At 41.5% G+C, this 11667-nt stretch overlaps 1 protein-coding gene across 1 annotated transcript in view; it reads left to right on the top strand.

The window, feature by feature from the left end:
* Window positions 1-3894: 3894 nt before the first annotated feature.
* Window positions 3895-11667, top strand: part of TJP2 (tight junction protein 2) — a 52982-nt gene continuing 45209 nt past the window's right edge. Inside the window, exon 1 of the mRNA XM_010568580.1 lies at window positions 3895-4011. The gene's annotated coding sequence lies outside the window, so the exon portion shown is untranslated. The remainder of the gene's footprint in view (window positions 4012-11667) is intronic.

Below are 11667 nucleotides of genomic sequence, written 5' to 3'. Positions count from 1 at the left end.
TGTACCTTCAATTGGTGTATCTTCTGCGGTTGTGGTTAAACTTTGTGCTTTCATTAGAGACTTATGTGTACTTCTTGTCCTTGGCTGGTAGAATAAGTAGGAGAAGGTGTTATTTCTAAATCAGCAGTTTGCTGATGAAGAGAAAGGATAAACAGGTGTATACTCATCAGAGTGAAAATGAGACAGTGTTTTGTGTTTATTGCTTACTACTAACCTGATGTGTGTATGTGTGCATTCCCTCTCCCCCCATTTAAAAATACACATATTAAATTTTATCCATGAGAGAACTAGCAGCTTCTAAAAGTGGAAAAGAAAAACACTTTTCTCTGTACACACTTTTCCTTCTCTGCTAGAAAGCAGTAGTTCGTCATATTTAGGAATACCATTTCCCTAAAGGAAAGTTTCAGTTTTTAAAAGAGAAGTCAATTAAGGCTATTCATGTTCAAAATATGAAATACTGGACATTCTGGTTTTGTTAAAAACAATCCAGCGTGCTTTCTTGTACCACACAACTTGAGTATTAGGCTTTGGAAAATTCTTTCTGTTTGTAACTGTTTTCCTCAGCAACTGACAGTGTATGTTAAAGGAGATTGCTCTTGTCTCCCACCTGCCCCTGTATGAGTAGCGTCGATGCATGGGTGTCTTCACAGCCCTTCTAGTCTTTTGTATTTTTGTTATACATTAGAATGCCGTCACCTTGTTTCAGAAGTTGCAGAGGAGTGCAAAATGTGAGAGGCTTTTGTTCAAGAGCAATTAATATGTTTCTACTGGTTTGGAATAGCTTTGTGTAAGCAAGACTTCAAAGAAAACCTTGGAGTAAAACTGTGACTGTTTGGCCATAACTGAACTCGGATTTATCCTGTAACTTTTCCACAAGAGCACTTCCTCTAATGGGGGTGGCAACAGTAAAAGCAATTAAAATACAGTGCACCGTATGATTTTTTTTTTTTTCAGTTGTATCACCAGAACCACAAAAACTACTCTAGAAAATATGCTGATGCCAACAGTTTCCAGCCTCTTATCAACACAAGTATTCTTCAAGTTGGTCCTAAGTTTCTGGTATTGTGTTAATGAGTGCTTGTAGGGCTTTTTGTTAAAAATCTGCCCATTAGAAGGGGTTCTTAGTACAATGTATTTGGACACAGGACAGTGGAGTGTCCTAGACTGTGACTTCCTTTGATTGTTTCATGTAAGTTATCTACATGCCAATCTCTCTGAATTTTGCAGCCACTCTTTACACATTGGTAAAACAGTAAGTGATTGCTCTTGATACTTTGAGGAGCTGCCTTCGAAAGGAACTGTACATTCTTGCAGAATTCCTCTTTTTTTCAAGTAGGTTTGTTTGGCCAGAGTCACAGCATGAAAAAAGCTATCTAAAAATGAAACTTGTGAACTGTAGTATCCATTATTTTTTGGTCTGTAACTGGGACTGCTGGGCTTTCATCTGCTCTGCTTAGTGTTGGTCAGTACCAAAGTGCAAAAGACACTAGCCTGTTAATACTTGTTTTTATTTCCAGCATTCTTAATCAGGCATCTCCCTCCTTTCAGGGAGAGGTTTAGTTATTGTGATTGTTGTACACACTTGGAATTCCAAACTGGTTAAGATGTATTTGGATTATGTTTGGATTTGCCATTCCAACAGTTTCACAAAAGCAGAAAAGCTGTTGTCATTGGACTGTAATAGGGATCCCTTTTATGTTTTCATTAAAACTTTCAGGGAACTGAAGGTTGGTATCCAGCAATCATGGCAAAGTAAACTGTGTTGAAGAAAAAAGCGCTGTTCTTTTTGTAGCTGCAGACTGCTTATTCTGTACAACTGGAATAAGCAAATTAGTGACTCACTTCGTTAACGTCAGCTTATCACTCAACTTCTAGAGGTACCCTGTAACACCCATATAAAAAAGGTGTTTTAAAAAGGAGGGGGGGGGGAGAACAACAACCAAATAAACATGAGACAGTTTCCAAAACCTGATACAGAATATAGAAGTCCTCACTTGTCATCTCCTCACTGCACAAATTCAGATGCATGCTTATCTCAAATACTTCCTTTATTTCTCTTAACCATCTCCTAAAATAAAAAATAGCATTAGGGTGTGATGCCAGTTCCAGTGCCATCACTTGAAGGTTGTGAAAATCATGGTTAAGAACCTAGACTAAGGTACAAAAGAAATCGGGAAAGGCAAATACTTTATTTTGCTAAGGCTTTCATTTACATTTCCATATCAAAGGTATTATAAAGTATGTTTTTTCTACCTCCATTTTTGCTCAGAATAGTGATGTGTTTTCAGTGATAGATTGATTTTTATTATAACTTTTGGCATATTCACACAGAGGCAAAATTATGACAGCAGTGGTAGTTTGGGTTTAGCTCACTTGTGTAACTTTCCTGCAGCTTCCAGAATAGTATTCTGTGCACAGCCTGGAACAATAAAGCTGTTACTCGTTCATAAAACACAGCATAGCTCTTGCTGCTCTTTGGTGATCACAGAAACTCATACTAAGCATCCTTTTGTTCTGTTACTTCCAAAATCATGCCTTGATTTAAAACAGAAATTTATTACTTTTAGAAAGATGCTATTTTGCTGGAAGAATAGGCAGAGAGGGAAAAGGACGTTCTAGTTTGATAATGTGATGTCTGGCAGGTGCTTGCATTTTTGAAGTTTTTAAGAAGATAATATGAGACCAAATGCATTTTTTAAATATCTTAGAAGTTTTAAGTTTGCTTTTTTGAACCTGGGACATCATAATGATTGTGGTCAGGAAAAAGTGGGTGCCACATACAAGACCCATCAATAAAATGTGGGGTAGGCTTGTAGATAATTGGGGGAATTCTGCAGAATTCTTTCAGTATCTCTTTCTTATGGCTCTCCTGCTATCTAGCAATGGCTAACGAAGTACTAACCAGAATAAAAAAAATGCCATATATGTTGGAGAGGAAAAAAAAAACCAACAAAAAAACCCCACCAACAAACCAAACCCAAATCTGTTACAAGTATGGATAAGATACTCTTCTAGGGAAGTCTGGCTATATCCTTCTTTGAAGATGGAACACTTCAGAGGCATGTTCTTTAAGAGGAATTAAGATGATCAAGATGTGTGTTGGTTTTCTTTTAAAAACAACACCCAACCAACAAACCCTAACCACTGGCTTCTGTTTCTATTTCTGTCAAAAGCTCCTCTTTCATCTTAGTTAAACCATTCATTTTCTATTTTCCTACACAGGATAATCAAGGGGTGGGGGAGAGGAGGAGCCTTCTAACAGGGATGCTGAATGGAAGCTAACATACTGCTTGTGCAGAAGAGGGGTAGTTGAGGCCTGTTGAGCAGGGGAAGTAGTAGAAAATGACATTGGGAATTGTTTCTTTGCTATCATTTGGCAACTGGAGTTGTTAAGTTACCAACTGAAATCACTGGAGCACGTGTATCTGATTGTTCTTACTGAGGTTATGCTCAAGGTACAATGCTCTCACTAGCTTAACTTTGTACAATCTTGTGCAAGCTAATCTATCAGACTAAGACTAAATTAAAACAAAAAGCCCAAATACCTTGTGGGGAGGACCAGTGCAACAAAGGGAATATAAGCATGCTTCCTGTCTATACCCTATTTAATTTGCAAAAATGCATTGTCGCTTTGTGTTCAGGCTTGTGTGGATGCCTGATGAGGGACAGTGCTTGAACTGAAGTTTGCAGTGTTGCTGCAAGTGTAAATATTACCAAGTATCTCCTTTATTCAAGCACTGTTTCCACTTGATTGCTAGGGAAGCTAAAGCATGCCAACCTAACCAGGGAAATATATTTTATGTCGTCTTTATCTCTAGGACTTCAGTGTCGCAAGCTTCACAGTCACTGTTCTGTGATGTACATGACTTAAATGAAACTTTGTTTTTCAGGGAGCAAACTACTGCACTGCCATCTCCTTGCGAGTGGGACTGGGAGCACAGCTGTACATCAAGCCCAAAGCATCTCACAGCAAGTAGACAGAGACACTCAAAAATCATCATTCCTCACAAGGTACCTGTCAAGTTGCATCAGTTAGAACTGACCAGTAGTTTAAAACGGTGGATTCTTGTCATGTGCTAGCTATAATATTCATTCTTTTAGCTATGTTTTTTAAAAGTTTTAAGAAATGGTACATTAATAGAGTAATAAGTTGAAATCGGAACCAGTTCTTTTGAATTTGCAGAGCAGCTTAGAATGAGCACGTGCACATTTGCTGAAAGCTTGGTGATGTACAGCAGGCCTCCAGAAGAGGTGAGGCTTCTGCAAAGAGCTGAATAGTCTGCTAAAGTTATGCAAATAATAATGCACAGGCCTGTACTAGTCCATCTCCTAGCTAAACACTGCTGAAGAATGGATATAATCTATGGTGATGTCTTCAGCAAATATAAATATTTAGCATAGATTTGGGGATAAATAAATTTTTAAGCACAGAGGGTAGCATTAATGGGAATTGCTTAGTGACTCAGTAGAGTCCTGGGAAACAGAATAGCCTCACACAGGGAGAGTTGTTTTGCTGCATATTTTCTTATAGTACATCATTAAGGTAAATATAATCCTTTTGGCATCTTAACCTTGCTTTTGAAACCTTTTCTCAAGTGCTTCCAGAAAGAATATAAAATGCGTCCTTAGTTTTATGTGTTGCTCAAACATGCTTGGCGTGTTTTTGTAAGTCATTAACAGATTACAGTTTTAAGAGAGCAAAAGGTTTTTATGCTGGTGTGTCGCAAAATTGTAATTGACTTATCTTTCATTCTTGAGAGATGAATAGCTATTGCTGCTTTAGTAACTTACTTGGAAATGTGGATATCAGTTGTCCTGTCTTTCTAATTTGTGATATACTTAACCAAAGCTACTCGTCTGTTAGTTTAATGTTCTGGGAGTGAGGGGCGAGGGTGCTGGTTAATAAGACTTTAAAGACATGATAGAAAAGGGAAAAAAAAAAGTAAAGGTTGATATTGTATAAAATAACAAACAAGCAAGCCCTGTTTGCTTAGGGCACTGTGTGGGGGAAAATATGATATGAGGATATCGGTGAAGCATAGCTAGACAGGAATGTCCCAGTTGAGGTCTCCAGCAGACTCTAGCATTTTCCTCAAAATAAAAAACTTTCAAGGATATGGTGTGGTATGCAAAGCTTGCACCAGGGAAAGTGGATACTTGTAAGCCCAACTTTTAGCAGAAGAAACTCTGGAACCACATATCTGCTAGAGAAAGTTGCCTCAGAAGCTGCATCCAGCCACCTTGCCTGTGGGCTCCTAGCCTGTGGAACTGGCAAGTGAATGAGCGGGGTGGCTGTGTCGATCTGCTTTCTCCCTGAAGATTGTTCTCACTGTTCTCCCTTGGGCTCTCACCAGCTCATTTTTGGTCCTTCCTGAAAAACAGCACCCAAAAGTGAGTGTGGTACCCTAGCTGGGACCTTGCTGTTGCTGAATAGGGCTGTAGAACTGCTTTGTTTCTTAATGAGCTTGTCAGCAGGAGGTTTGCCAGTATAAATAGAATGGGGAGAGGCAGAGCTTTGAAGCATAGTTTTAGTGCTCTAAAGGACTAACTTGGCAGAAGAACTGCCGTCTGGAGCTTTGTTTTTTAAATTAACCTCTGCATCAGAAAAAAATTAACAAAGTTTTGTGTATGTTATGTCTTGTGCATTCTGCATATTCTTTTGCTTGTTCTTAATAAGTATAATGATCTCCATGAGAATGGCATCTTTGTTTTCTTTGCTGTGTTGTCTTAATTAATTTGAGCTATAATAGTTGATTACCATGGTAAAGCTTTTGATGTAGGGCTTGACTTCTAGTGAGGGAAGGCAGATAAAATGCTAAAAGCAGAGGATTGTTTCACAGCCTTGCAAGGAGTAGTCAAGAAGCATGAAGAAGAGAGGAAGGAAATGAGATGTAAGCAAAATGAATGTTCAAATAGAATGTGCTCTATGTGGTGCCTTCTGTTTAAAATGAACAAGTTGGGGGTAGGGAGGGGATTTCCTTTTAAGTGTTGATATGCACTGTTGTATGGTGTTTGAGGAGGAAAACAGTATGCGCTTGTGTGGTTTGGACCTGTTTAAGCTACTTTGTTCTTTCATTCTTTAGAATAGCAGTACTAGCTTTTGTAGCCTCTTAAATTAATAGAGGTCAGAGTGCTTACGCCAAAGAAAGTTGCTTCAATTTGCATAGGCGGGGGGGGGGGGGGGGGAGTTGTTCAGGTAGAGTCACTGTTAAGTCCCTGTTTCACTCTCTAGCAATAGGTCACACTATTTCATTTGCTTGCCTTACTTGCCAATGTAATTTTCAAGACACTGCAGTACAGTTTAAAACATTGCACAGATGAAAATATGTTTAGAATAAATAAACTGTGTTTCTTCATTCTCCCCACTATCATTTTTTATTGACTATTATCAAACACCTCTGCATATTCTCGTGCTGTTTTTATCTATCCTTTGAAACACGCTATACATCTGTATTTTCTAATTCACATATTCTTTGCAAAGATGTAGCAACAAACAAGCAGTCTTCTGCTGTTTTTTAGCAGAATAAACCTGTGATGTGTGAGATCCAGTAGAACTGATGACTAATATTTCAAAACTGTTGAGAAAAATATACTATATTACCATATTTCATATTGTTAATATCTCTAGTGCTGTTCCTAGTTGTTCAGCATATAACAGTGTTTGTCACAGTAACTTTTTGTAAACATGAAATTGCGTTTATAATTGGCTTAGAACAGCACTGCTTCTTGTTCTAAATCATTACCTACATGTTTTAAATTTTGTTGAAGTGTCTAGCAAAATCTGTATGTCTAGGTCTTAAAAAAAAAAATTTAAAAAATCCTTACCATGAGAACATCAAAATAGGTGGCCAGGTGAGCCACAGAGGATTTTGCACTGTTGATTATCCCAGAAAAAGTATGTATGAAGTGTGGGATCCTGTTTATGTTGGGCTTTGTGTTTCTTCTAGGGACATCTGTGCTTTCTAAAATAGAAGCCTTAGAATTGCTGCTTTGAAAACTGGAAAGTGTGTACAGCTCTGCATCCTTACACTAGACCAGAGACGGCCAATGTACCGGACTGTGCAAGCTGCATGCCAAAACCTTTATGCTCCATAATAACAAGCTGTACTTTGGAAGTGGAGACAAGGGGCAGGATAATGAACTTGTCACTCTGCTTTAAGCTGGCACTTGAGTCATGCAGTAACCCAGGAATGATAGGCTAATTCAGGTGGAAGGGGACCTCAGGAGGTTTCTAGTCCAACTTTTTGCCCAAAACAGGGTCAGCTGTGAGATTAGAACAGGTTGCTTGGGGCTTTACCCAGTTGGTGTTTGAAAACCTCCAAGGATGGAGACGGTACAGCCTCTCTGTGCCCTGCATCCAGGGCTTGGCTGCCCTCATGGGGAAAAAATTTTCTCTTTATACCCATCTGAACCTCTCTTGTTTGAACTATTTCCCATCCTCTCCTATCCTCCTACCACGCACCACTGTTGAGAACCTGGCTGTATCTCCTCAATATCCTCCTGTCAGCACCAGTGGGCTGCTGTTAGGTGTCCCAAAGCCATCCTTCCTTCAGGCTGAACAAGCCCAGCTGCCACAGCCTCCTCTTGCAGAGCCAGTGCTTCAGCCTCCACCACCTGTGTGGCCCTCCATTAGATTAACTTCTACACATGGTAACAAGTGCCAAGATAGTGTTCATGGCTTCTGTTCTCCAGTCCCCCCAAAACAGAGATTGAGATTACTGTGCCACACATGTGACTTAACCCCAGTGTAGAGCTGCATGTCTGAATCCTATGTAGCTCCTGAGCAGTTTGAGAGTCAGAGGTCAGCTACCTACACATCCTCTAATCCTGAAGGTTGAATCTGTTAGGGCCCAGCTTACTGTATAAAGAGGTGGATGTAATTGGATTTATGAATCGTTTAAGTAGGACTGGGCTGATTGATTTGTGTGATTTTGCAGGCTGATGACAAACAGCAGTCTGAAGAGATTGCCTGGAAGGGAAGGGGGAAAGGCTGTTTGGCAACATGGTATTTTTAGAAACTTCTACAGTGCCTTTCATCAGAGGATCATGAGCACTTGCTTAAAAACAAAAGCAAAACTGACATATCTGTTCAGGCAATTCAACAACCGGACTAGCAGCCTACATTCCCAATATCACTTGCTGAAATTAATTCCCAGTCCTTTAAGGAGGTTGCCTGTTTGCCATGCTGCCTGGCAGCACTACTAAGTGTTGAACTTTAACATTTGAAAAAAAGAAAAAGAACTGATTGTCAGAGGGGCCAGTTAAAAGGCTTGATGGTGGGGAGGATGGGGAGAGAAACTGATCTTGATTGCCGCAGGCAAGTTGCTGAATAGCCTTACTTGGTTGGCAGGAGTAACTGTGAGAGGCAGCTGCTTGTTTTAAATTTGCATCCTGTAGTGTAATGTTAAATGGATGTTCCCTCTGCTGATGCTGGAAGCAGCACAACTGCTTCATTCACAGTAGCATTAGATAATTTATGGAATACATCCTAGGTTTTGCATGACTCAAGCTACAGAAAGTGATCTCCCTAAATTAGGGCTACACAGACTGTAGATTTAATCTGATTGTAGGCAAACAATGTCTGCCTTAATTACTTAAACTGAAAATCTCAATGGAAAATGTGGTCACTAGAACTTATTTGCATGTTTCTCATAGAGTTAATACCAATTAATCTTTCCACAGAAGTTAATTTTAAAATCTCTCCACACCTACATAACTTTTAATTAAATCCCCTGCACATGCAACTGCTTTGTATGGTTATTGCACATGCAACTGCTTTGTATGGTTATTGCACATGCAGAATAGGTGGTCCTAAACACTGCAGAGGACAGAGCTGCACATTTCTAGCCCAATTTGTCTAATTTTGACATGGTGTTGGTGCCCAGCCTTTACTCTTCATTATGCAGTATCCCTTCCAGGACTGACTACAACTGCACCTGCACCTCCCATTTCAAAGGAGACAATGAGTGAAAAGTGCATGCAGCCATGCCTCCAAACACTCTGAAGTGCATAGAGACCTGCATAGGCAGAACAGACTATTTTGCTGGGTCTCCTGCCCATCTTCTGCTTGCGCTGCTGTCCCAGGTCAGTTTTGGCTAGTTTGTAGGTATCCTGTGTAATCATTCATGATCCACAATGCAGAGTCTTGTGGCGTTTAAGAGAAGCTGAGTCAGGAGGAGAATTATACACTTAAAGGTGTGCTGCTTTGAGCTGCGGTTTGGGGTTTTGTTTTCCTTTGGCTTACAAGGGAAGAGACTGGTGATGCTCCCATGGAATAGCTGTTTGGTGAACTGGGTGCTCTGAGTATCTGCTCTCCCTTTTCCTGCCACAGGAGGCAGGAACTTGTGGTGCTGGAGGAGTTCCTGCAGCTCTTCTCACTGGTTACACTGCTGTTCTGTGTCCATCCATTTTTGGTCTAGGTGGCATCATCCTCCCCTCATAAGGCCTACCTGCTTATCCGTCTTGGGAGTATAGCTCTGTCAAAGGGCAGAAAGTACACAGGAAGGCCTGAAAGTCTGTTCTCTGTGGTTGAAGTGCAGAATAAGTAACTCGTAAATTGTGTTTACGTTGATAGTTACATCAATCCATGTCATCGGTATGGGCATCTGGGCACTTCGCCAAGCTCTTGTGTGAGCATGAGTGCTAGAGGTCAATTACTGCTCACATTTGCAGGCTGGTATGGGATGATTTATCTGCCCATTGTGGCAGAGTAGCTGTTTGGTTTGAGAAAAGAAAGAAGGAAGCAGGAAAAGATATGTGTCCTCTGTACTCTTACCAGTGGGAAATTTTGCGGACAAACATGGGAAATATTTTGATAAGCCCACATGGATTGTTTCCCATCTGTTACTGCAGGAAACTGAACGGAGACAAACTGATAGGCCCTTCCCAGGTGATGATTTGTGGTAAGGGATTGAAAACCAGCCTATTTTGCTTGCATAACTGGTCAGTTCCCGCGTCTGTGTTGCACTGACCTCAGGCTAGTGAAGTGTGTTAACCTTGGTTGCTGCCCTACAGCTCAGGGAAGTATAGCCTGATAACCCCCCTATTAGTGGTAACACTGCGTGGCTTTCATAAAGTCTCAGAACATGCCAAAAGGAGGCTTTAGGCCAACCCACAGCTTTTGTCTGGAACAAGAAGTAATCCTCCTTGGACAGGATAGACAGACCCTTACTTTGCTCTGATTGGCACTACCTGTACTCCCCAACAGGCTGCGTCTAGTAGGGGAACCGAGTCCTAGCTCTTCATCTTCTGCCAGAGCCTGTGTGGAGGGAGGCAGCTGCAGGAGGCTGGTGCTCTGCTTCATGCCGCCACGAACTTGGTACGTGTGTTAAGAGACTGCAGTCACAGCTAGTGGCTTCTCCTTTCCCTGCCCCACCTTACGTCTGACAACTGCACTCTTTGAAAAAGTATACTGCCATCCAGCTAAAACCAAAAATTGATCTTTCATCTGAAACTACATAGTCATCTGCAGCAAAATCTTACCATATCCTATCAAAGTGAAAACCAGCTTGTTGTTTTCATTGTCTAGCTCTTTGGAAAGTTGCCTCTGGATTGCCAAGATGCACAGAAGTGCTGAGTGGTGCAGAGAGTGGCCGCTGTTTTGCCTTGCCCTGCTGTGTCTCCTGGAGAAACTCTTGATGCGATGCCAGAAGCTATCACAGAATGCCATGCATGGGAGGAGCCTGACCCCCGTGCTTAATTTCTCCAAGTGGTCTTGACTTTGACTGGACTGCTACTGTTGCAACAAAAGTTGAATGTTATCACTCACTTGTAAATCTGAGAGGAGGGACCAGATGAATGCTCTGGCATTTTCTGCCTTTTTGCCTCCAAATCTGAGGGTAGGCCACACAAAAAGTAACATGCTGTTTGCATTCTTTTTTTAAAGCGTTGGCTTATGAAAGCTCTTCCCTTACAGTTTGTCCTTATGATTTCTCCAAGAGTTGATTCAAGTATTGACTCATCGACCCAAAATAATATAACTCCAGGAAGACAGTAGCACTGGGAAAGAAATCTTTATTTCTGAATGCAAGTGTGGTTGAACTTCTGCCAGTCTTCTACTTAGTGCTTTTAGTGACTAGTCATTTCTGCAAGCTCTTGAGAATACTTTCACCTCAGGAACATGCTTTTTTAAAATCTGTAATTACAGCCTCAAAACCAAGCAATTCAGCCTCTGAACTGACAGCATAGTGTTGGCTTTGAGACTGATGTGGAAGGGCTGTTAGGTGGTGGGAAGGAAACCCATCCGAGGCTGCGGACTTGGGGAAGCCATTGGGTGTGTGGGGGCTTTGAAATCCGCGTCCTCCTGAAAACACACAAACAGAAAAGGTAGAAACGACTGGTGTGACAAAACAGGGCTGTGGATACTGTCCGAAAGCCTCACGTCGGAAATGCTGCCTGGGCGCGGACCACAGGGCCCATCTCTCCCGTTTGCCCTGTGGCAGGCGTCAGCTACTGGCTGCTGCCAAGGGCAAGAATACAAGAAATATTTTTGTAAATGGAGAATAACAATTCTTTTCTTCCCAGGGAGAATGAAAATGTTTCTTCGCCTCCCCGGGGCGTTCGCAGGCTTGATTGGCTGGCGGCGGGGGGCGGCCGGGCCCCGGCAGTACAAAGTCGCTCTGTGGCGGGCTCCTCAGTGCCGGCTTTGTCCCCGGCGGGCCCCGGCCG

This window comes from Haliaeetus leucocephalus, unplaced genomic scaffold, assembly GCF_000737465.1.
Source record: "Haliaeetus leucocephalus isolate CR32 unplaced genomic scaffold, Haliaeetus_leucocephalus-4.0 Scaffold251, whole genome shotgun sequence".
NCBI classification, from domain to species: Eukaryota; Metazoa; Chordata; class Aves; order Accipitriformes; family Accipitridae; genus Haliaeetus; species Haliaeetus leucocephalus.
Note: the sequence above shows the minus strand (reverse complement) of the source record. Positions and strands in the feature narration are given on the sequence as shown.